The sequence below is a fragment of the Lolium perenne genome, chromosome 3, assembly GCF_019359855.2.
Source record: "Lolium perenne isolate Kyuss_39 chromosome 3, Kyuss_2.0, whole genome shotgun sequence".
In the NCBI taxonomy this organism is placed as follows: Eukaryota; Viridiplantae; Streptophyta; class Magnoliopsida; order Poales; family Poaceae; genus Lolium; species Lolium perenne.
Window position 1 is genome coordinate 310,284,030 of NC_067246.2, and position 12,507 is coordinate 310,296,536.

The 12,507-nt window shown below is 38.9% G+C and overlaps 1 pseudogene; it reads right to left on the reverse strand.

Moving 5' to 3' along the window:
• Positions 1-6,813, reverse strand: part of LOC127338827 (flavonol 3-sulfotransferase-like) — a 28,482-nt pseudogene extending 21,669 nt beyond the window's left edge.
• Between the last annotated feature and the right edge of the window lie 5,694 nt (positions 6,814-12,507).

Here is a 12,507-nt window from a genome sequence, read left to right on the forward strand (position 1 = left end):
GACACTAGAGCAATTTTGCTGAAAACATCGTTAGTCTGTGTTAGTTGCATTGAAAACACACAAATTAGAGGGCAAACAATAGCAAAAGTGTTTGGCAAAGTAGATACGTTTTGGACGTATCAACTCCTCCCAAGCTTAGCTTATTGCTTGTCCTCAAGCAATTCAGTGACAACTGAGTGCGATAAAAGAAACTTTCACGAACCTATTTGCTTCATATGATGTATATATTCTCATTACATGATTAAATACTTAGGCAATTCATAATAAGAAGTATGCAACTAAGGCTACTCAATAGTTATGCAGGCTATGAAAAGATACCAACACAATATTAAGTAACATGAGACATAAGTATCTGCAGGATTGCAATGTTCATAATATGATATGATAAAGTGGTATATCGCTTTCCCTTACTTGTGGAGCAAAACATAAATGTCAAGGCACCTCTGAATTTCAAGAGAAGACTAGAATTAAAAATATCGAAAGATTCAAGCATCACAGTTATACCACAATTAATCTTATTCTGGGACAAGCATATTACACTAAGAATGACAGCTATGCTTTCGAGAAGGTGCTCAAAGAAAGGATGGTGACTCAACATAAGAAGTAAAAGATTGGCCCTACGCAGAGGGAAGCAAGATTACTCATGTGCTAGTGCTTTTTATTTCAAATGCAATAGGAGTGCTGAAAATATATATTTTTAGAAGCATGCATGTCTATGTCAACGGCTGGCATTAAGTGATTTATCATCCCTTCATATAGTGACCTCAAGAGCGGCTTCCATGTAGTTCTCCAATGCACACCATTATTTAGGATCTCTCCAGTACATAATATGTGGAGCATGCAGTGTTTGTTTATTTGTTCATTTTATTATATTATTTGGGATGGGCACCCGGTTGCCTTGCTCTTTTTGTAATATTATGGACCAGCACATTATGCATGCTAGTCACGGTATGAAGTCATGAAAGGACAATAAAGCACTCAATACTTCCTCATGAGCTAAAATAAAACACAAAACAGGTGGTATTTTTAAAGGTTTAAAGGTAGCACACAAGCAATTCACTTTGGAGTGGCAGTGAAATACCACATATAGGTATGTATGGTGGACACAATTGGCACCTTAGTTTTTGGTGGTTGGATGCACGAGTAGAGATCATACTCAGTACAAGTGAAGGCTACCATTAGACTGGGAAGCGACAATCAAGAAAGCAGTAAATGTCGTAATCATGCTTGCGATGGAAGAAATTAACGGAAGCATAAAAGTAATACAAGAACTCCGAGGGAAGATAAATCATCAAGACGTAAATGAATTTTATTTAGTCTTATGAATGCTTGAGCGTGTGCCAAGTCGATTCAAATGAAGCATTCAGAGAAGGATACCACAATGTCATACCATTATATGAATAAATCAATGCAGGCAAACATCTATATAACATGTTACCTACTATCAGTAAATTGGAACCAATCATGAGAGAGCATAAACTACTAAGCATCATTAAGTAGCATACACCTTACACAAAAAAAACTAAACAAACTAAGCATGTCCACATAAATGAGTATATGTACAAAAACGAAAACAAATAGAGTTCATACCAGCCTCTCACCACATCTTGAATTGTCGTGACCGTCATTATTGCTCTTCACTTGTGTGGATTGAATAATATAAAATGATAATCAAGATCCAATTAAGTCACGGAAGACCTTTAAACTCTGCAGTAACTTTACAAAACCAATGAAGAAGAACAAATATTTTTAGGTTTTCAATTTTTTAATCAACACACAAAGCAAAAACTTTTTGGATTTTCGAATAGCAAACCATAAAGAGAAAATGAAACAATCTAAAGAAGCAAATGAAGAGAAACAACAGAAATATTTTTGGTATTTTTGTGTCTTGAAAATTAGAAACAAAAGCAAGAACAACAAAAGAAAGAAAACTAACATAGATACGCAAATGCAACTAGTGGCAGGAATATGCCAACACAAAACATCAGGCAAAGATCATTTTTTTGAAAATGTTCTGTAGCTCAAATAGAAAAGTTCTCAACTAACGAAAGTTAGATAACAACCTGGGGCATATGCTCAAACATTGGTAGCTCAAAATTCCGCTCTGGTTGGGAATACGAATTTTTACGGTGACAACATAGAATCTGTTTTTGGACAGCAACTTCCCCAATTCTTACCTCCTTTCTATTAGAGCATATCCTTGGTATAAAAACGAAATAAATAAGCTAAGGAGAGGTTATTACAGTATTAACAACTTTGAAGATTCAATAAAATAGAAATTACAGAAATAAACTAAATAAGAACAAAAAAAAGCGAAACATGGATATACAAAGTTTCGACGGAATATGATGTATAGATGAGTGAGATGTCGGTATTCCTCCCCCCAAGTTTAGGGTTTTGGCCTAAGTGGAGATCAATCACAGGCGAGTCAAGAGGTGCTGCCTCCATAATATGACGAAGAAGCACCATCGTCCTGATATGAACTCGAGGACGCCCCGGCGTAGTGTGTGGTGTAGTCATCAGTGGTCGCCTCCTCTTCCTGGTGATGCCCATGGAATCCAAGTAGACGCAGTTGCTCGTACAACTCCTCCTTCGAACGCAACCATGGCTACCTGTGAACACTAAACAAACCAGGTTGTGGCAGGGAAACCTCCCTTTCATCTCCATCAGTAAATAACATTCTATATACCAGACCTCCTGCACAAGAGTTAGCGGTAACAAATTGATGGTATTTCATAGTATCAAGATCAAGTCTCTGTGCCAACAACACATCATTTGGATCAACATGAAGATCCAAAGCATATATAATACGTGCAACAATAATTCTCCCATAGATGGGTCCTCTAGCAGATAAGCGACGAGCCATAAGAGCACCAAGATTGTACTTAGTACTGTTATTGAGTGCAGTAACTAGAAAAGCCAAGTGATAGTTAGAAATATTGCTAGTGTTTTTCCTACCAAGAATACTAGTGGCAAGGTAATAAGTAAAGTATCGAATAGCCGGGAGTTGAATGTTCCTTATCTTGCCACGATGGGCTCTCTGGTCGTTATCATTTGTCACCCCTCGGTAGAGCTCCAACAAATCAGCAGGAGTGTCTTTGATCCTCTTTGTTGACCCAAACATAGAAATATCTATGACATCACAAAACCTCGACAAGGGCAAAGTAACAGACATATCATAGATTTTAAATGCAACATATGGCTTGTAGGCAGTGTTATGGAAGGAAAAAACTCTCAACAAAGGTCTTAGTGAGCAAAGCATATTGTTCACTCTCATCGTTCATGTAAGTAGTCAAGCCAACCCTGTCAACAAGGAGCAAGAAATTCTCGTAGATCCCTGCATCTATCATGAAGTTAGCACAACGTAAAGTGGATGGATGTGCTTGTCCATCATCCCTCTCACCAATGTTCGGTGCAATAAGATCTTCATTATTGGATTACATAAATTGAGTAGATGATCTTGAAGACCTTCTTGCCCTTGGTGCTTCTCTCTCAAAGATTTCTCCATAGGTGTGGTTGTCCATCCTTCTTTTCTGAAATTTTTAACAAACCTCATAAAAAGTGATTTTAAGACAAACAAATATAGGAGAACACTATGGAGACTTGTAAGGGGACTAAACATGCATCAAAACAAATTATCTAAGCATAATACAAGCATGCAAGCTCACTTAACATGTCATCTACAGAAGCAAAATACTCAAGATATACTCCACCAAACAAAATTCTACTTGGATAATCGGAGGAGTCACATACCAGAGAAAATGCTCCAAATTTCAGCAGGAAATATGGGCTGAGCAAGGAGATAAAAAATTCACGAGCAAGAACAGCAAGAACACGGGTTTGAGAGAGAGAGTGGAATGGTAGAGGGGAGAGCAAGTGGAGGGCCAGGGGTCCCCACACCTGGCCTTAGCACGGCCAGGGTGTGCCCCGCGCCACCACATGGTGTGGTCAGCCAGTGGATCCCCCTGGGCTGCCCCAGGTGCCTCTCTTCCCCTTTTCATGCGTAAAAATTTTGTAGATATTTTCTAGAATATTTCAAGAAAAATTATTTTTGGGCAATTTTCAGAATTTGAATAATGATTCTAACATAGGACAATAATTATGGAATGATGAAAAAAATTCAAAACCAAATCTACAGCAACTCTAAGACATTATAATATGAAATTAATAATGGGTACATAGGTGAGAGCATAGTTTCATTCATTCAAAATTACTTTGTTAACAAGGTTGATCAAGTCTTGTTAGCATAACAATTTTATATGAAACAAAACTTTGCGTTTCACATTATGATTATGTTACCTCAATCTTGATAGGCATAGTCCCAATCATGACAATATCATTATGTTTCTTTGGCATTGGCAAAGGAAAATGAAATTTCCCAATTTAGATGGTCTCAATATTAATAACAGAATTTAGACAATATTTTCTATCAATTTTCTTGGGAAAATAAACCGTGTGCTCTTTGTCATCAACATCGAAAGTTACTTTTCCTTGGTTGCAATCAATAATAGCCCCTGCAGTGTTAAGAAAAGGTCTCCCAAGAATAATAGACATATTATCAACTTTAGGTATTTCCAGCACAACAAAGTCAGTCAATATCATACAATTATGAGCAACTTGAACAGGAACATCCTCACATATACCAACATGAATAGTAGTAGATTTATCAGCCATTTGCAAGGATATATCAGTTGGTATTAATTTTTCTAGATCAAGTCTCTTATAGAGAGAAAAAGGCATAACACTAACTCCTACTCCCAAATCACACAAAGCAGTTCTAACCTAATTATTTTTGATGGAGCACGGAATGGTGGGTGTACCTGGATCACCAAGCTTCTTTGGAACCTTGCCTTTAAAAGAATAATTAGTGAGCATAGTGGAGATTTCCTCATTTGGAATCTTCCTTTTATTAGAGACAATATCTTTCATATACTTTGAATAAGGAGGCAATTTAATAGCATCAGTCCAAGGAAATTGCAACAACAAAGGTTTCATCCATTCACAGAACTTTTTATAGTGTTCCTCTTCCTTTGATTTGTGTTTCTTATCAGGAAAAGGCATTGGTTTTTGCACCCAAGGTTCTCTCTCACTACCATGTTTAGTAGCAATGAAATCTTCCTTAGTGTATTTTGTATTTTTAGTATGCTTTTCAGGTTCCTCTTCAATTTTCTCTTTATCGGAAGCATCATTTTTATCATTACCATTTTCAATTTCAGCATCAGAGATAGATATATACTATTAGGATCTTTAGCAGGTTCAGAGGATTCTACAACATTTTTATGTTTCTTCTTCTTTTTCTTAGACTTAGTCCTAGTATCATTAGCTTGTTGAGAATCTTGTTCAATTATCTTTGGATTTCCTTCATGATATAAAGGATCCTAAGTAGAAATACCACTTGTAGTTCTTATTTCACAACCATGTTTTTTCCTAGAAGCATTAATTAGCATATCTTTTTGCACTTTAGTGAGCTAATCAATTTGAGTTTGAACCATATGGAAATGTTTAACAAGCATTTTAACATCATTAGAGGTTCTTTCCACAATATCATGCAAATTGTTGATAGCTCTAGAATTTTCCATTAGGTGATTTTCCACTCTCTTAGTAAAATTATCTTGCTTAACAATATATTTATCAAATTCATCTAAGCATTGATCAAGAGGTTTGGAGTAGGAAATATCTCTACTATCAAAATGTTGGAGAGAGTGTACCTCAATAGTGGGAGAACGAGGGATTTCTTACATAATTCTTCTATAAGTGGTAGATTCTTCACATCTTCAGATTTAATACCCTTCTCCTTACGAGATTTCTTGGCTTCCCTCATCACTTCATCATTTAGTTCAATCATTCCCTTTTCTTCGCTGTTGGTGTTGGCTCAGGTGTAGTCCAATCATCATAATTTTTGCTTATTTTGGCCAATAATTTCTCAGCTTCAGCATGAGTTCTTTTCCTAAAAACATAACCAGCACAACTATGTAGGTATGTCCTAGATTCAACAGTTAGTCCATTATAAAACATATCAAGGAGTTTATTTTTAGCTAATGGATGTTTAGGTAGTGCTCTAATTAAAGAAACAAAATCTTGCCCAATATTCAGGCAATTTCTCTCCTTCTACCTGCACAAAGTCAAAGATTTTCTGCAAAGCAGCATGTTAAGCACTAGCTGGGAAATATTTCTGAAAGAAGGCATTAACCAAACCAACAGGACTATCAATAGATCCAGGAGACAAATTATCATACCAAATTTTAGCTGCTCCTTTCAGAGAGAAAGGGAAAATTTTAGTGACAAAGTAAGTGTGTATCTTAATATCATCGGAGAATAAATTGCTCAAAGTAGAGAGTTCATTCATATGTTTCATAGAACTTTGATTTTCAGTACCACAGAAAGGTTCTTTCTCAACAATAGATATATAAGGTAAATCTAGAGAGAAATCATAATCCGTATCTCTAATATTTATGGGAGATGTGGTAAACTTAGAATCGGGAGACAAATTATATCTAACAACTCGTCTTGCAAGAAGACTTTTAATAGCACTTGCATCTCTAGTAGCATGACATTCTTCAATGAAGTCATCATCAAGTTCAATATAAGTTTTATCAAGATCATAACTAGGATCCCCCTAGCTTCAGGTGAACTAACATGTGTAATAATATTTTCAGCATTTTCAATTTGTTTAGCTCTAGCAATTGTAGTATCTAGGAAAGGATCTAATGAACCACTCTTATCAAGCACAGTAGAAGCATCGTCAAAATCATTAGGAGCATTATCAGATTCAGCAGAAGTAGCAGCATGTGGTAGAGTAAGAAGCTTACTCATAACAGATGGTGAATCAAGAGCAACAGAGGTGTTCAGAGTTGTACCTCTTCTTGTAGTGGATGGCAATATAGGGAACTTCGATTCAGGAGATTTCTCCATAATAAATAAATTGCAGCGAACAATATCACCTTCAAGTGGGCTTGTAAATAAAGCTATGCTCCCCAGCAGCGGCGCCAGAAAATAGTCTTGATGATCCACAAGTATAGGGGATCACAACAGTCTTCGAGGAAAGTAAAACCCAAATTTATTTATTCGACACAAGGGGAGCCAAAGAATATTTATAAGCTTTAATAGATGAGTTGTCAATTCACCTGCACCTAGAAATATACTTGCTCGCAACAGTTTATCAGTAGTAACAGTTTTATGGCAGTGGTAGTAGTGAAGTAACAACAGTAATGAAAGGAAAACAGCAGTAACGATGATTGCGGTAGACAACATGATTAAAATACTGTAGGCACATGGATGGATGAACGGGCGCTGCATGAATGAGATAGTTCATATAATAAGTAATACGTGGGCATTGCAAGTAATAATGATAAAAGCATCCTAATATAAGATAACCATTGGCGTGAGTTCCTATTTAGTTATGCGTGCTCGCAATGAGAAACTTGCACGACATCTTTTGTCCTATCAGCCCGTTTGAAAGTGCATGGAGCCCCCATGTGTGGTTTTGGTAATTAATGACAATCCCTATGGACTAATGTTTGCATTGAGTTATATTTGTAGGAGTTGTCCATAGGCAATTCTTGAACCATATGTTGGCTTCAAGGTTGCAATAAGAAGAAATTGATGAAGGATATCAAGTGTCAAGTATGTCTTGAAGATGAAGATGAAGTGAGCCCTCAAGTTACTTCAAGACATCAACATGATGAAGAATGAAGAAATGAAGTGCAAGTTCAAGATGAGCCATCTCGAAGAGATCCTTTGCTTGAGTCTTGCCATCCATATGGTGATCATGGATATGTGAAGATGCGCCGAAGAAGAAGCTCTCCCATGGTGGATTATGGGGGAGCAATCCACATGGTGGTCATGGTTATGTGAAGATGCGCCGAAGAAGTAGCTCTCCCATGGTGGTTTATGGGGGAGCAATCTACAAGACTTCGTCAAGCAAGCACAAGAAAGAAAGGCGTTCCATCTTGTTGAGGTCAAGATCGTCGTCATCAAGCTCAAGTGGAATGCGCAAGTATAAGGTTTGCTCTTGATAGGGTTTCTTTCTCACCGGTCTCATAGTATAGTTGGAGACCGGTTTATAGTTTAGTTGCCGTACTATCAAGAGGGCTCTCGAGTGAGTAACTCGATCGTATCCTTCGGAGAGCTCAAACCTTTGCATCCTTGCATCATCCTTCTTGGTTATTATTTGTATCTTATCCATATGGTGTTTTAGAGCTTGTGCTTATTCTCATGACAAGCTCTAGTTCATCGAAAACGGATTCCACATGAATCACTTGTTGCGTTTTCGATATTGGAGTTTTTCTCGGTTTCTCGTATTGAGAGGTTTCACTCTAAAAACATAGAAAAACCTAACCCACTTGTTCTTAAGCTTTTCACTCTTTGTGGGGTAGCTCTTTTCATCTTCTTTACAACAAAATTGGTTTCACCCAAATCCGAGTTTCCTAACTCAAGTTGTTGCATTTTCGAGGTTGGAGGTTTTACCGGCATGTCTTTTTTAGATAGGTCAAACCTTTCATCACTTATTTATATCCTACCTTATTGGACTATGATGGTTCCCTGCATGATCTTGTAGAGCTTGTTACTAGCTTTGAAACGAGCCCAAGATCATCAAAATCGGAGTCCGGATGCAAAAGTTATTCAAGTTTCCGTGAAGCCGTTTTTTGGCGGGAAGTGGGCCGGAAGTTCCGTCCCAAATGACCGGAAGTTCCGGTGGCCGGAACTTCCGCCCTACTTCCGGTGAACTTCCGGAAATGACGAATCTGCACGCAGAAAACATACCGGGAGCATTCCGGGGGCGCCCTACTTCACCCGGAAGTTGGCCGGAACTTCCGGGGGGCGGAAGTTCCGCCCCAAATGACCGGAAGTTCCGGTTTTGACGAGTTTTGTGCATAACGGGCAGATTTCTCTTGCCCTATTTAAGGGGGTCTTCTTCCCCAAAGTTCCCCATCCGTTTGAGCTCGTTTTTGCCCCCATTGTTGACCTTCTTTGAGCTTGCTATCTCCCTCTCCCTCCCATGAATCTTGCATCTATTTGAGAGAAAGATAGAGGAGATCTAGATCTACATCTTCACCAATCAAATCCCTCTCTTTGTGAGGGGAATCCATTAGATCTAGATCTTGGAGAAATTTGGTGTTCCTCCTCCTATTTGTTCTTCCTCTCTTATTCCCCCAATAGCTTTTGTAGCTTTGTTGGAATTTGAGAGAGAAGTACTTGAGCATCTTTGTGGTGTTCTTGCCATTGCATTTGGTGCATCGGTTTGAGTTCTCCACGGTGATTCGTGGAAGTGGAAGCAAGAAAGTTGTTACTCTTGGGTTCTTGGAACCCTAGACGGATTTGAGGCCTTTGTGGCGATTTCTTGGGAGCCTCCAATTAAGTTGTGGATGCGTGCCCCAAGCTTTGTGTAAGGCCCGGTTTCCGCCTCGAAGGAAATCCCTTAGTGGAACCGTGACCTAGGCCTTTGTGGCGAGGGTCACCGGAGATTTAGGTGAGGCGCCTTCGTGGCGTTCGGTGTGTGGTGTGAGTACCGCATCTTGGGGTGAGGCCTTTGTGGCGTTGGTGTGCATCGAGCAACCACACCTCAAGGTGAGCCTCTTGTGGCGTTCGGGAGCACTAAGCCACCGCACCTCTCCAACGGAGATTAGCACTCGCAAGAGTGTGAACTTCGGGATAAATCTTCGTCTCCCGTGTGCCTCGGTTATCTCTATACCCGAGCTCTTTACTTATGCACTTTACCTTGTGATAGCCATCGTGCTTGAAGTTATATATATCTTGCTATCACATACTAGCTTGTATTGCTTAGCATAAGTTGTTGGTGCACATAGGTGAACTCTTGCTTAGAATAAGTTGTTGGTGCACATAGGTGAACCATAGTATATAGGCTTTGGGCCTGACAAAGTAAACGCTAGTTTTATTCCGCATTTGTTAAGCCCATCTCGTAAAAGTTTTAAATCGCCTATTTACCCCCCCCCCTCTAGGCGACATCCGTGTCCTTTCAATTGGTATCAGAGCAAGGTCTCTCATTCTTAGGCTTCACCACCTTGAGAGTAAAGATGTCGGTTAGGGGATTAGCGCACAATAACTTGTTTATATTTGATGGCACAAATTATGATCTATGGAAAATTTATGTGCTTAAAATCTTACGGGGTATGTCCCCGGATATGGAGCGATTTCTTGGCATGGGTTTTTCTTCTCCTAAGGATCCTCAAAATTTATCTCTTGAGGAGGAGAAAAACTCTTGCCTCGATGCTCTTGCTTCTCATGTGTTTTCCATTGTTGTGAGCAATGTAGTTACTTCGTCAATCATGCCTTTTGGGAGCTCTCATGAATTATGGACAAAGCTTCAAGACAAATATGATGTGTCCAATATTATTAAGGATGATTGTATTGCTTCCACTTCCGGCCGTGATGAGTTCTCATCTTCATCCACTTCACCAAAGTGTGTCAAGACACAAGGTAATGATATGGTGAGTGGTGATGAAAATTGCAATGTTGATATTGAGCTTACTATTGATGATTCTTCATCTCTATCTCATTGCAATGCTTCATCTACGGACTCAAACACATCTAGCACTAGAAATGATTTACATGCTTGTGTTGATAGTCCTTGCATATCATGTGTAAGTTGCTTGAAAAAATCTAATGATGATATGCTTGCATTGTCTTGTGGCCATGATAAAAATGATTTTATTTCCTCTAGTTGTTGTGTGTCTAACAATGTAGAGGAAACCAAAGATTCTATTGGTCAAGACAAGATCTTGAAAGGAGCCTCAAGTAACTCCTCATCCTTATCTCACGGTCCTCATATATGCCTTATGGCCAAGGGTTCCACGGTACCTCCTACCATGGAACCTAATATGTCTCGTGGTGATAAGGATGAGGATGAATATGAAGAAGAGGATTGGGTTGTCTCTCTACGCGATAAGGGTAAGAGCGTATTCAAGGTTATTTGCAAAGATAAAATTGCTAGCACTCACTTCTTTGAAATCTTGACTACCGCTATTGAGAGCCAAAAACTTATTTGGATGCATGAGAACACCATTGATAAAAAGGGTGCTCTTGAACGAGAGTATGCCAATGATGTAGCATCCCTAAAGAATGATCTTGAAGAAGAACAAGAGACCATAGCCTCTCTTGAAGAGCAACTTGAAACCCTTGAAGTGTCTCAAAATGAAATAGTTTCTAAACTCACTAAGGAAAGAGACCATGCTAAAGCTCAAGTAAAAATGCTTAAAAAGGAAAATCCTAAAGTTGGTGTTGGTCATGATAAACTTGTTAAGGATCTAGATGATCTAGACAAGGCCCACAAGGTCTTGGAGAGCGAACACTCTATCCTCACCAAGTCCCATGAGCAACTTCAAGCTTCCTATTTAAAAGAGCATGCTATGTTACCCTCTCTTCTTAATATGACTTGTGATGATGCTTGTGCTACTAACTCTACTTCTTGTGAAGCATCTATCTTGAAGGAGAATGTTGAGCTAAGGGCTCAACTTGAATTGCTAACTAGCAATTATGGGAAATTGGAAGAAAATCATGGAAAGCTTTCTAGCTCCCATGATGATCTTCTAGCCTCCCATGATAGGCTAAAGTTAGCTCATGAGGCTATCATATCGAAGGCAACACCTTGTGAGCCTCATATGGATACTAGCACTACTACCCAAAATGCTATATTGCCATGTGCTAGTCCTAGTAATTCATCCACTCATAGTATTGCTAAATCTTGTGATGAATTATCTTCCTTGCCTTGTTGCTCTAACAATGAAGGTTCTACTTCCTCTAGTACTTGTGTTGTTACTAACCATGTAGAGGAAATCAAAGAGCTCAAGGCCCAAGTCACTTCTTTGAAGACCGACTTGGTAAAGAGTCATGAAGGGAAATACAAACTTGACAAGATGTTAAGTGTACAACAATCCCCCAATGACAAGAGTGGACTTGGATTCAACTCCAACAACAAGAACAAGTCCAAGAACAACAAGATTAAGAAGGGCCAATTACAAGTCAAAGACCCGGCCAAGATTGTTTGCTTCAAGTGCAAAATTGAAGGGCATCATGTTAGATCTTGCCCTTTGAAGAAGAAACAAAAAGGGAAGTGGCCTCAAGCTCAAACTCATATTCAACCTCAAGTTGAAGAAATGCCACTTCCCAAGAAGAATCAAGCCAATGCTCCCATTGTGGAGAAATCTAGTGAGAAGAAGGAGAAGAAAAGAACTTGCTACATATGCCGTGAGAAGGGCCACATCTCCTCCTTTTGCACTATTGGTACCTCATCCAACTCTATCACCATTGATGATGTTTATTCTCTTTGTAAGGATGAGGGTGGCAATGTGTTTGCCAAATATGTTGGTGCTCAAAGTGGTGTCAAGAAAAGAACCATTTGGGTTGCCAAGCCTATTGTGACTAACCTCTTAGGACCCAACTTAGTTGGGGACCAACAATCCAAAACTTGATCAATAGGTGCTTGTTGGAGGGCATTGGAGACTTGGCTACATCATGAAGAATTAAGGGATCTTCATCATTTATATTATC